The sequence below is a fragment of the Carya illinoinensis genome, chromosome 14 (genome assembly GCF_018687715.1).
Source record: "Carya illinoinensis cultivar Pawnee chromosome 14, C.illinoinensisPawnee_v1, whole genome shotgun sequence".
Lineage (NCBI taxonomy): Eukaryota > Viridiplantae > Streptophyta > Magnoliopsida > Fagales > Juglandaceae > Carya > Carya illinoinensis.
Window position 1 is genome coordinate 16,199,730 of NC_056765.1, and position 14,236 is coordinate 16,213,965.

A 14,236-nucleotide genomic window follows, 5' to 3' on the forward strand; every position below is an offset into this window, starting at 1 on the left:
AACATCCTCTTTAGTTTCTTTCTCATTCAACCTCTCTAGCATCAGATTCTGAAATTTTGGCAAAAACCCCCGTAAAGATCATGAAAAACAGCTCAATGACACAACCATTATATAAAAAATGCAAATTCAGCTAAGAGGGAAAGATCTAACTAACATAATTATGTTCACTTACTGCATTGATGAATTTCCCCTTCTTGGATGACCAGTGTGTTTCTTTGTAAAATTCAATCATATTCTGTGCCTCCTCACCCTTCAAATTCAATGATTGAATTTTTAGTATAAACAAACATTTATCAAAACTCCTTATAATCACTTTAATAATCAACTTACCCTCTCTTCCATAAGCCGTACAAAAGATTTTCTCCCACTTATATGCCTAACCTTCTATTTTTTCCTATTATTGTTGTTCCTACAAGATTGCTCCTGAAAGAATATCAATATAAATCATTGAATTTCCATGTAAAACTTATGTACTCATAAGTCTTAACGTATATATATATATATAGGTTAATTTATATAGTGCCAACAACAGCTCATTATGGTGCTGAAATAGTTTGAAGGTAGATGGTTTACACACTAGTGGTCCTTACCTTGAATTTGGGGCTGGCCCACATTTGACATAGCCACTCCCATACATGTGGCTCCGCCCATTCCTTCCGACCAGCTAATGCCTCCTCATGCGAGGCAAATTTCTTGTAGTGCTTGTGTAATTCATAGTGGTAAGCGTTGTACCTATCAGCTAGTGCATTTGCTATAGCTTCGTGATGGTTCTCTCTAGTCCAATCCAACACGAAATCAACCTGCATGGATATTGTATCATATCACATCTTCTTGTCGTTCGAAAATACAACCTTCAAAATCATAAATAACAAGCAATAGGAAGCATTATTAAACCCCTACTCTAACACGATTGATGAGCTCGTGCTTCTCCTTGTCATCTACGACACTCCAAATTGCATGTCTCATATCCGCATGTATTCTTATAATCCAACTCACCCGACTGGTGAATAATGTGGCATTCTCGCATGATGGGCCTCTATGCCCATCCTTTATACTTAAAGGGATCTTACCCATCTTTCGTAACCTTTCAAAAATTGTACCCTTAGCAGGCCCACGACCTCATTTTTTTATGGGTGGAACTGTAACAATGAAGTGAATAAAACTGTCAGTTAACACAAAAGCATGGATACCCTGTTTAAATGCTGAAACAGTGCATATAGATACATGTCCAGATAACAAGCCATTAATTTGTACACCATACCTGTGCTGTTATCCCCCTCAGTTACATCATGTTGTGCAGTTTGTATGGACTCTTCTACCCCCACAGCTGGTACCGTTTCCCGTGAGTCATCAACCCTAGGATCCTCCTCATCTCTTAGGCTCCTTGTCTTAGGCACCAAATCTGGAACTGAATTGGACTCTGTTGGTACTATTTCAGTTGAGGCATCTATTATGGGATTGATGAAATCCCTTAGTCTCCTTGTTGGAGGCACCCTGGCTGGAGCTTCATCAATTTGGCTTGATACTATGAGTGATGTTGAGGTCTAATTCTTCCCCTCTGGCCTCTTTTCCTAGATATCACCATTACTACCTACTATGTAAATGTATATATTAGTGATACATTAATCAACATGTTTCAATAATACTTGTTCAATTAACACTGTTGTGAAAGTTTATCAACATGTTTCCTTTTCTTAACTTTATCTCGAGTTCTTAATATACAATTACTTGTTCCAAGTAATGGTGGGGATGTTTGTATTTGGCTGAAAATATGCTTTAGTTCCTCAGGTTACATCAATGTTGTCACATTTAGAGTATATTTTTACCTTCTGAAATGAATAAAAGTGCAAAACATATTCTATGCATTAACTATCACATAAAGCTGTTATATTCAACCACCTAGTCAAAGGTGGAACACAAAAGCTAGTTTTTATGGACATTACCGTGATAATGAGATGAGGAATTTCCCCCCATCTCCATAACATAATATGATCATTGGTGCCATCTTATCACTTTACACAGACTTATTACATTGGCCTGTGTTTGAAGATCAACCTAGAGACTAAATATGACATTTCACAAAGATTACCACATGGTGGAAAATTCATGGAAATTATATTTGCATGTTCTGGTCTATTTCGGGCAGCATTGATGAAGTTCTGGTCTCCATTTACTTTGTAGGACTTTAACTAATTTATGCTTTCTGAAAACATACATTAGAAAAGACTGCAGTGGTGATTTTTTCATCAAAAATTACACCATGATGTAAACCACAGATGCAATAAACACCTCAACACCGTGTATGCTGCTACTGTAATTATTGGAAATGGTCTTACCAACATGCTTGGAAAACCATTGCCTTCACCACTAGGACACCAACCACCAACTACCCATGTTGTTGTTTGACTATGTTCTTCTACTCATTCCTGAAATACAAACCCTAGTATGACCTTTTTTTGGCTCAATATCTATATTCAAAGTTCCTACCGTATCTTAAAAATATTTCCTGAAATCAGAATTCAGATCTAACCAGTACTTATATGATCTTCTCTGAAAACAGGCATATCATCTTAAGAATTATTCCATTTAACAGAAAACCAATCACATAAAAATGTCTTGGCTTATCTTGTAAAGTAAAGTTGGAGCTTGTGGGGTTAAAAATCTATTTACCTTTTCTTGCCTTTGTTGGTTAGTTTGGCAGCAAAATGTTGAGCTGTGTCTTGAGCTCTCCATGAGTTTTCTGTCACTCGCAACTATATGGTTTGAGAATCCAGCTAGAGTTTTCGCTCCTCATTGCAAATACCCCCACCAAATGCTTACTTACCCACCCTACTGGAGTCCAGAGCACCTTCTCACGATCTGGAAGTTGATGTAAATCTATCTTCTGTCACTTCATGCTCAGAGACTTTAACCATAGGCAGTACTGACTCTCCAAAATTAAAATCCCGCCAGTGGCAAGTAATTTTTAACTTTCCTGCGTGCTCCATTCCTCGGCCATTTGGGAATTATAGCATCTTGTATTTGCAGGATATTGGGCTTTTAATGTATATTAAATGGGCTGCCCAGGAATAAACATTCTGTCTATTAAAGTCTAGTGTTCCCGTATATCCTTTGCATTACTAGATCTGCCAATGAATGCTACACATGTATGGATTTAGGCCTGCCTAAGAACATGCTATATAAAACTTCATGTATAATTACCCCTAGATCAGATCAGAGATATCATTTCGTGGACCTTGTCACATGATTATCTTTGTGTTCAAAAATTCTGGACAGAATTGGTAAATCAGTTATATGTTGATGGATAGCTGATTTGGCATAAAGTATGATATACAATCCGGGAAAGATCACCACTGCAGAAGAACATGTTAAAAATTATTACATTTGTGGGACCCAATGACTTTTTTGGCAAGGCATGTTTGTTTTGATAGCTTTCTCTTCTGACATGTTAAAAAAGTCAGGCATTTAACACCAGATTGGGTTACGTTATTCAATGCCTGAACTTGACCCCACTTAAGATTTACCTTAATATATCTCATTTTCACAAAATGAGGGAACCATTAGGCCCATAGTGATCCTGAAATGATATGCTTCACAATGTCATAGGCTTACACATTGTCTTTATGTGAAGCAGGATTACTCTAGTCTTGCAGCAACATTTTATACAATCAAACGAACTATTTTGTATAATAGAACATCATTTGTAACTTGCTGTAATAATTTTCGTCCCGTTTTGCTGTTTATAATTTTTTTTGCATGGTATATAATGAGTGGTTTAGTTGGGTTGAATTATGACTCTGTATAATAGAAATCTCATTTTTAGCCTTTTAGGGACCATGGAATTACAGCAATTGTCCAAGTAGCTACAAATTTTGCTAACGCCTTTATCTATAATGCCCGTTTCCACGCCCTTTTAGCTCCATTTATCTTGTGATCCCATTCTATAATTACCTGCATAGAATAATTTGTACTTAACATGTCCATTACAAGATTGTGCAACCAGCTTCATTATAGTCATTAAACCAATATTCTATTTGCATTGGTTTAGGCCTTTTTTTAAAAATGTCCATTTCACTCCCATTTTGGACTGCTCTATCCGTCCAAACTGCTATACCAATTCTTTTTTTATGCTTTATGCCTTTGTTTACCTTATTCCCCCTTCATTCCCAATTTATATCAATATTTATAAATTGATATAAATGGCAAATGTCCATCACACTTCCACTTATCAATTTGGACCTTTACCTTTACATTTCCATATTTATCAACTCAATGAAACATTCTTGGTTTCATTGTGTTGGCAATGGTGGAAAATTCATAACAATTTTGTCTTACAAGAGACTTGGATTGTGTTATTACATATACCATCTAATGTCAAACCTTTCATATAGTGTGCCAAATATATTCCAGGTTTGACCACCATCACTCTTCCATCCCAGGAAAATGCCATCTTCCAAAGTTTCCTCTATTAAGTGTCCAATTGGTAATATTAAATTTATCCATTAATGTGTCTTTTATGGATATACTACAGAACCTGTATTAGAATTGGTTAATTCCCAATTTTGTCTAGTCTGAATCTTTCTTACGTATAGAGGCCTTGGGCTAAATATTTTTGTTGCATGCAGCAATATGCATGCAACAAAAATGATTCTACAATGCAATAATTAACCGCTACAAGGCTTCCTGTATAACCATGGAATTCCCCAACCCATGTTATTGCTGCATGATCCCAATGTATTCTGCAGGGCATTAAATTGAATTTGAAAACTAGGTCTGAAAATGATAGGTGCAGTCTAATAAATTAAAATGAAAGCAGCTCATTACTTTGAATTTTTGAGGATTGATATGTGACTTTAACCAACTCATCTCCAGGCCAATGCATTACTCTATTTAGTCATCTATGTAATATTTATATGCACTATTCCATATAAATTGAGTAAGATGGGACAATACTTCATTGCTTTAACTGACTAATTTACCCTTATCAACATTGGATTCATCAATAATAGTGAAAAACAAACTTTGGACTGTTTATAAGTTTGAGCGACTCTTATGAAGATCAACCCATTTGCATGCGTGTACCACATCAATAATGGAGACAATAAGCTATATTGATGTCATCCATTTCTTCTAGGTGTAGTTTGAAAAACCAGGACATTGATATAATAATAATTATATCAGTGTGACTAATTCCATTACTTTTCTGGTGCTTTGATTTAAGTTTTTCCCTGTCAACATTACACCTTCTATGGACTGTGCCAGGTATGAGCAACATTGGTTTATAATACATTATGATTAAATGTATTGTGGGAGTAACTTCCTCAGATACAGTGAAGCACTCCCCACCTGTGCTTTAGTTCTGCTTTCACAACTCAATGGAAGACCCTCTAACTTCGGGTCTAGTTGTTATCTTCCTAGTGCAACTACATTTACAAGATGAAATGCAGGAGGTGGCTGTAACCTCCTCCTGGAATATTGATGTACATAAACGAATACCAAATGTTAAAGGGTTGTGGAAATACACTAGTATTTCCCGAACAACTAGAAATTAATTCAAAGTCTTTCCATGATGCAAACCATCACCCAACTAACTAATATCATTAAGCAGAAAAACCCAAGGAAACTAAGTGGCAAAAACCAGCAGTAGGCTAGTATAAAGCAAATTGGGGTTTGCTTTATAATGTGGAATCTAGCATAATGGGGTTAGGAGTAATCTAGAGATATCATAAAGTAAAAAATAAGCTGGCCAAGCCATCATGTGTGTAGAGAGGCAAAAGGCTCACTTCACATGTCTTACCTAAATCCCTCCTCATTCTCCCTGTAGACCTATATGATATTGAAGAGTGCCCCGTATGCACTCAGCCAATTGAAGGTACTGAGATGTTAAAAACTTGGTTGGTTAATGACAACCAAGTTGGTATTAACAACAATTTTCAATAACCACAAAGCAACCAACACTCAACAACGGTAAGAATTCCAAACTGTTTGAACATTCATTGTGTTAACCCATGTTTTTACTCTTTCATCCCATAACAAATTGTAATACATGCATTACTGAAAATGCATGTATTAGTTTAAGGAACCAACCAATAACCTAAAGTAAGGAGTCCACCACCAATGGGCTTCTAAAAGCTAGATGTAGATGGAGATAAGAGGTAGTATGTATCGGGAATCTAGCTTCTGTACTTTTCTATTTATTGAGGGGCTTACATCTTAGTACATGGCTGATTTGGGACCATACCTTGTGTTCCATTACTTAATTATGTATGGTGATATGCATGAATCTAAATAAGCTCACATAATTATCTTTATGCAACTGGCAAATGAAGCAACATTCATTTCAACTAGTACCAACCACTTCATAGGCATGTTATAATTCCAAACATCATGCGGCAGACTAACAAGCAACATCCAGAAAATGAAATAGACGGTTCTATGGATAACCACACTATGTTTCCTCATTGCAAGTGAAAGTAAAGAAGGCATACTACAAACCACTATTTCATCTGTCTTCCATGAAGGCAGGATATGATCCCTTCTTTGACAAACCTCACACGCTGTCTGCAAATGGAGTAAATTAAAACCCGGTCAGGCACCAATATAAATACAAACATATACCATCATCCCTCATGATGGTATAATGAAGGGCTTTAATAGAATAACAAAATCGGGATCGGCATATAATCCACTTGTCCTCATTTTCATGTATGGGGGGGGGGGAATTCTTGACTTATTTTATAACCATGGAATAGCCTTGTAGAACAAAAACAGCAATGATCTTGTTTTGTTTATAGATACCATTATCAATAATTCCCAGGATTAAATAAACCAGCTTTGAAAAATGTATAATAGTGTTATTGAGGTTTTCAATATGTACCAAGTCTTTCCACATCATCTGTGTTATTGAGGTTTTCAATATGTACTAAGTCTTTCCACATCATCTGTGTTCTCCTACAAACGAACGTTAAGGGCTTCATCATCAATACAATCATCAGCGTCACTTTCTCTAGACAACTGTTCAGGTGACAGGGTAGACGGATCAACTAGCAATTGATCTTCATCTCCTCGGGTCAGTGAATTGAGGATCTCCGGGCTAGTTTCATTAACAAGACCGTACTCCCGTTCCTCAGTGTCACTCTCGTCTTCAGAGTCAAAAGCATCAGACTCATCATCATCATCATTAGCATCATCATGCAAGTCTGAGGTATTGTGGTGAATATTTTAAACATTCCTATTGGTTATCTTGTGTACCGCGTTCCAACTTCCCCCCCAATTCGGGTCCTTGATGTAAAATACTTGCAACGTTTGGCATACCAGGGCGAATGGCTCATCTTTATACCATTGCCGGTTGGTATTAACACTCATGAAGTGCTCCCCAACATGTATGCCCCTTCTTGTATTGCTAATGTCCCACCAATCACATCTAAAAAAGAAACACTTACGCCAACCCATATAGCATAATTTTATGATGTCTTGCAGCACACCGTAAAAGTCAACAGGCAAACCTTGATGTTCACCATGAACAACAACCCCACTGTTTTGGGTGCAACGACGCCCTTCGAGCTGCTTGGTGTGAAACCGAATTCCATTCATTATACATCTAGAATATGATGCGACACGTGGATCTGGACCACAACTCAATGCAAATATGTCATCGCTCACAGCGGGGGGAGTCATTGACTGCAACCCGACAATCTAGCATGGATATTTGATTTATCAATAGCAATATTATAGAAAGGCTAAGTTACGATAAAGGGATATTCCTGCATATGAAATAGAGAAATCTTACGCGTGTTCTGAACCACATTGGGAATTCAATTTGGTGCCTACACTCGAAATTACTTGGGTCCTCTTCTTTCATCTTGTTACAGTGATCCCTACAAATATATATATCAATATTTAAAAGATTATCCACTGACAAAACTTAAAAAATATTATTGGCTGAAGTGGACAACGATAGTGGACTTACTCTAAATAGTCCTCGATATCTAGACAATTATTAAGGACGTACCATGTGGCCTTGGCTAACAGAGAGTCGGGCAAATTTTCCATTCTTGCTGCCCCAAGTGGGTGCACCTTTTGGATGAAAACCAATATATTCGAATGTAAGGAGCTCTGCCCAACTGTGTCAGTGTTACGTTCCTCCTGATTATGTCTAGTCTCGATATTATTAAGGTACATAGAGCAAAAAGTCAGGCACTCGACATGCAAATATGCCTCTGCAATTGAGCCTTCTGGAAGGGCTCTGTTGTGGACATAACGTTTAAACTTACCCATATAACTCTCGAATGGGTACATCCACCTGTATTGGATAGGTCTTCATCTGGCAGATGAATAGCAAGATGAACCATGATATTGAAAAATGCTGGTGGAAATATCATTTCCAATTTGCAAAGAATGATGGGTATATTAGCTTGAAGCCGTTTCAACACTGTTATGTCTAGTGTTCGAGAACATAATTCTTTGAAAAGAAAATAGAACTCAATTAAACATTGACGCACATCCGCTCGTAGGTACCCACCAATAACAACCGGCAACAAATATTGCATGAAGATGTGACAATCATGGCTCTTCATTCCCATTATTTTTCCATCAGTAACGTTGGCACACCAGGCAATATTAGAGGCAAAGCTATCAGGAAATTTAACTTCTGCCAAGCGTGCACAAAAACTCTTTCGCTCATTTACATTTAACATATAACAAGCAAGGCTCATAGAAGTTTACGTAGCATCATGTTGTAAATGTAATTCTTTCCTTAGTCCAAGATCTTCCAAATCCATACGCGCAGCAGCGGTGTCCTTACTTTTTCCTTCAATATTCATCAAGGTTCCCAAAACATTATCACAAATATTTTTCCCAATATGCATGACATCTAAGTTATGGCGCAATCCCAACTCTAACCAGTACAGAAGTTCAAAGAAGATACTCTCTTTTTTGTCCAATTAAGTTCATTGGGCATACGTTTTCTCTTCCTTGCTTATTTACCAAACTGCACATTTGAGACCTCATGTAATTGCTCCATTAAAGCTTGTCCCTCCACCATTCTCGGTTGGAGACGGTGTTCCTCCTTACCATTGAAAGTTGACTTTTTCCTCCTCCGACTGTGATCTTGGCCCAACCAACGATGATGGGCCACATAACAATGTTTTTGACCATGCACAAGCCACAGTGAATCTATCTCAACGTAACATGTAAGGCATGCCAACTTACCCTTCGTGATCGAACCAGAAAGGTTAGCGTATGCAGGAAAGTCATTAATGGTCCAAAGTGACATTGTCCTCAACTGAAACCATTCTCGTTTGTATGCGTCATATGTATGAATTCCCTCCACCCACAAATCTGTCAACTCATCTATTAGGGGACGCAAGAACCCATCCATATCATTTCCCGGAGCCTTTGGGCCAGAGATTAATAATGACATCATCAGGTATGGATCTTTCATGCATAACCAAGGGGGCAAGTTGTAAGGCACAAGTAGCACTGGCCAAATTCTGTATGGTTTGCTAAGATTATTGAATGGGTTGAACCCATCACTTGCTAGACCAAGTTTGACATTAAGAGGATCCTAGGCAAACCAAGCATGTTTGTTATCGAAGTCTTTCCATACACTAGAATCCGCTGGATGTCTCATGAAATTGGGATTGTCAAGACGCTCTTCAACATGCCATCTCATCGACTGTGCAGTCTTCTTTGACATAAACAGCCTTTGCAACCGTGGCTTCAAAGGAAAATATCGGAGGACTTTTTGGGGTATCCTCTGTTGGATAGCTAGCATTGAGGCCCACCTAGATGCATTACATTTAGGGCACTCATCTTTATCAGCATGCTCCTTCCAAAACAAGGCACAAAATTATTTGGGCATACATGTATTTTTGTGTAACAAAATCCCAAACCCTACTGTAAGTGGCGAGCCTTATGGAATGAGGCAGGAAACAGTGCATGAGGAAAAGCTGCTTGCAAGAGCTTTATAACCATGTCAAAAGACTTCACAGTCCAACCACCAACTGTCTTTATATGAAGTAGCTTGACTATGAATGATAGCTGTGAGAAGTTTGTGCAGTTTGGATAAAGTGGCTTTCTTGCATTTTCTAGCAACTCTTCGAAGGTAGTATATATCGGATCATGAGCGGTGTGTTGTGAAGGCCCTTCATCTAAATTCAATTCTGTTCCAGCGGAATTATCCATAAAGGATCTCACACGGATGTCATCTAACATCTCGTCAACATCATCAATGTAGTCATTGTAGTTATAGGCATGAGGAACTTCTTCCTCAGAATCTGTGGCTTCAGGCAAAAATTCCTCCTCGCCATGGAATATCCATGCCGTATAAGATGTATCAATTCCTATGATGAACAAGTGATCCTGGACCACTCCAATGGGATGGAAAGTACGATTTCGGCATCTCTTACATGGACACCTAATGTAGTCTTTATCAGGTGCATGGGCCTTCGCCACATCTATGAATTGTTTAACGCCTTCAGCATATTCGCTGGAACGCAATCTATCTTCAATATGCATCCAAGCCTTGTCCATCTGGTTGAGTGACAAGGAATTGTACAAGTTAAAATCAGGTATGAGGAAAATCTTGTTAAACTATGGACACAATGAAAGTGTGTAATGGTTTATCGCTCAAGTAGTTGAAGATAGATTGCAACAGTAACGAAGATGGGATTTTTGCAAATGGGTGCGAGGATTTTTCGATAGCATTGTATGGATTGATAACTGTCTTTGCTGCAAAATTGACTTGGTCAATTTATGTTTGCTGTAATGAAAAGGGAAGACCATATGTAAATGAATACATTAAGGTCCTAGCTACTTTCCTAGTAATTCCCAAACACCACATGTATATATATATACATACGTATATAAAAATATATATATGTATGTATATGTATGAAAAATAGCAAAAAAGTAAAGTTACATCTATGAACAACTATAGAGTATGGAATAAATTAAGAGAATTAAGGTATAGTTTTGTAATATACATCATATTGTTGATCATGGCCTTGTATTATATGCAAGTGATACACAGTTTTTAAGAAACTGCCTATTTGAAAGGATTCAAAGATGGGATGTTTCGGGAGATGTTATAATTATACGTGGTAATAATACAACAAGAGATGACAATTCCCAAGCGAGTATGAAGTATGCTTTGAGAACCAGGGTTAAAGTCTATGAAGTTCAGTTAGGCAAATTGATTTTCATTGCATATATGAGAAGTAGTACTTTATATAAAGTATTATATAAAGTTTACTTAGACAGAGCATTTTTACTCTTATACTTGATCAGCAAAATTATCGTTGACGAAATTTTTTAACTAGGCAATACATCAAGTGCATGATATCACAATGGTGGTTAAAGAGGGCTTGTTCTCCTAGTGCTACTTAGCCAATTTCAGGACTGAATATGCTTGGGAAGTGATAGGCTTTATCATGAAACACTTTTCAAGTTTAGTTTCCAAGGCCAAATTGAGCAATAAATTTGAAATGTATATGATATATACATGAGCAACGCACTAAATATACGGCTGATAAACTGACTTCAACACCTTGTGAGTGTAAACCTCAAACCACAATACAGCTCCTAGGACAACTTCAAGGGGTGTTTCAACTTACATGTATGTTTATATTGAGAATCAGGGTTATTTGATTCAAGCCTGGTTTGGCTTGAATTAATTTAAAACCAGTTCACATACAAACAAATATAACACCAGGGACTTGCTTTAAATGTATAATGGTGGTTAGCCAATTAACTAACTCGTGGCCAATAGGGTGCTGGTTTGAATAAGAAAGAAGGGGATTATGCTCCAACCAGATTCGGCAATAGCTATGACAACGCAATAGCTTCATAAACCACAAGACGAGCATGCATGGTATTTTTATTAAAAGTAGAGTTAATCACCATATTAAATCAACTAATCACATGTACAAGACAGGTGAATGTCTCATTAGCAAAATTATCATGACATACTAAAAATCTAGAGTCAACAACCAATAAAAAACCAGGAATGAGCCACATTTATATGGCATAGAAGTGTAAATGAGATTTAGGTGGAATCTCAAAAGCTCATATAGAGTTCAGAAAAGTGCAAAACATGAAATCTAGCTTCAAGATATAAAAGGAAGCTGTTATTACAAGATTGCCTTATCTTGTAATGGAGACAAAATATAAACATCAGAAAGTAAAATAGCTCAATGTGAAGGGCTAAATTGCATGTGAAGTACATGGCGCACATCCAAAGTGAATGTGCCATGTAAAACATTTTAGCATAGAACAGGGCTCACAGATATTATAAAATCTCCTAGAAGTCTACAAAAATCTCTATCTTTGCAACAACATGTTTTCATCAAGACCATCCCCTTGTGCAACTTGCATTGCACAACTAGACTTGTGCAATCATGACGGATCAATTTACACAATCTTGACAACCCATCATTAAAGGCTACAATATTTTGCATAAGTTTTCTACCCATGACTCCCAGCTATATAACCATGTCCACAAGATATGACACCGTGTTAACAATTTGGTGCCCATGATCATTTCCACTAGTCATGTTAAACACTATAATTTATAGTTGAAAGTATCAATATTTGCAAATGGGATGATAAAAAATATACTAACATAATTATGAATTGCAATATAGTAGGCAAAAATTAATATTCAAACAGAACAGAGTGCATAGATGGCATAGGAAACAGCTCAATCCGAGTTTTAAGATCCAATCAGCAAAGGTGAATATTGAAGATACTCACCTTTGTGGTTAATCTAAGAAGTTTTTATGGTAACAACAACACCCTGTAAAGCACAAGAAGGGCACAAATGAATTGACAAATCTATAATATATGAGTGGATTCGTGATGGGAAGACAGGTTCTCTCTATCAAAACCATGCCAAAATCCCTCAAAATCAGATGTGAGGGATTTTGGCATATTAATATCATGTGGTATTGTCAAAAGTTATAAGTAAGCATTAAAATTAACACTACTGTCAGCTGCCTGCGATGCTATAGGTTAGAGGGAAAAACTCATTGTGGAAATACATTTTTAAGTGATATCCTTAAATTGGATGATCAGTCCAATTCAATTTGTGGTCACTGGTAGAGATAGGAAGTTTCTTTCTCTTCGTGGCCAGTGGAAAGTTAAATGACATAAAGTGACGTTAAAAGAACATATAATACGCAAGAAAACTGTGATAAACATTTTCATGGACAAATCTATATAACTATTGGAAATCTATACCCCATTCGAGACCACTAAACAAACATAGAACAACCTTTCATGAATTTTTGAGAAGAGGATTGTAGGAAGAAAAAATCTAAAAACAACTGTGGTTCATGGACTAATAATAGGACAGTATATATTGCTATGATCAGACTTTAATGTATGTACCTAAATAGAGGCCATTTATGAATGAATTGAGAACTGCTTTAATGGACTAATAGACTCATTAATCCTGAATGTACACATTTCTGTCTTGAAGAACCTTTAGAATAAAACAAAACCGGTACATTACGGACACTCAAATTCCCCCAACTGTTATATTTAATATAGAATTGAGTTCAGAATTAATAGAGATAACATAGTTACAATCTGAATTTTTTAAAGTGGTGAAACTAAAATTGTACACCAAAACTAGTTCTCTGTATGATTAGGCCTTAAACCCAGGAAATTGTAGCTACATAATCACATGGTTATGCAGGTCAAATATATAAGTATAAACAAGATAGAAGCACTGAGATTTAATTTTCCCCATTTTTTTCCTACCATCCATATAAAAAATTGACAAAGACAATCATATCCATGCACAGATACGTTTTGCTATAACAGAAATGATGAAGATTATGCCCACTGTTGTGAATCTTAGTGCCTTGTTCTGCTTCTATGCAATATATAAAGGATGAAAAGATGTGATAATACACATATAAACTTTCCACAGTGCTAGTTTAATTAATAGGCGATCGTGTGCGTATTCAAGAAATTAATCTCATCAATTTAGATCTCCAAACACCAAGCCAAGACCCCAGTATATCCAACTCATGTACAAATTCATTGATGTATATTAAAGTAATATACATGCACAACGTTTAATGATGGTGACAGGCTGGCCCACATTATAAGGTTAAACAGTATTCAAAAGTTAAAGCAACTAACCATTCATTCATTTCTGAATGAGTGGTTATTCCTTGCAACATTAGGCAAAATTATTATGCATCACTTTACAAATTGGGTTGAGAAA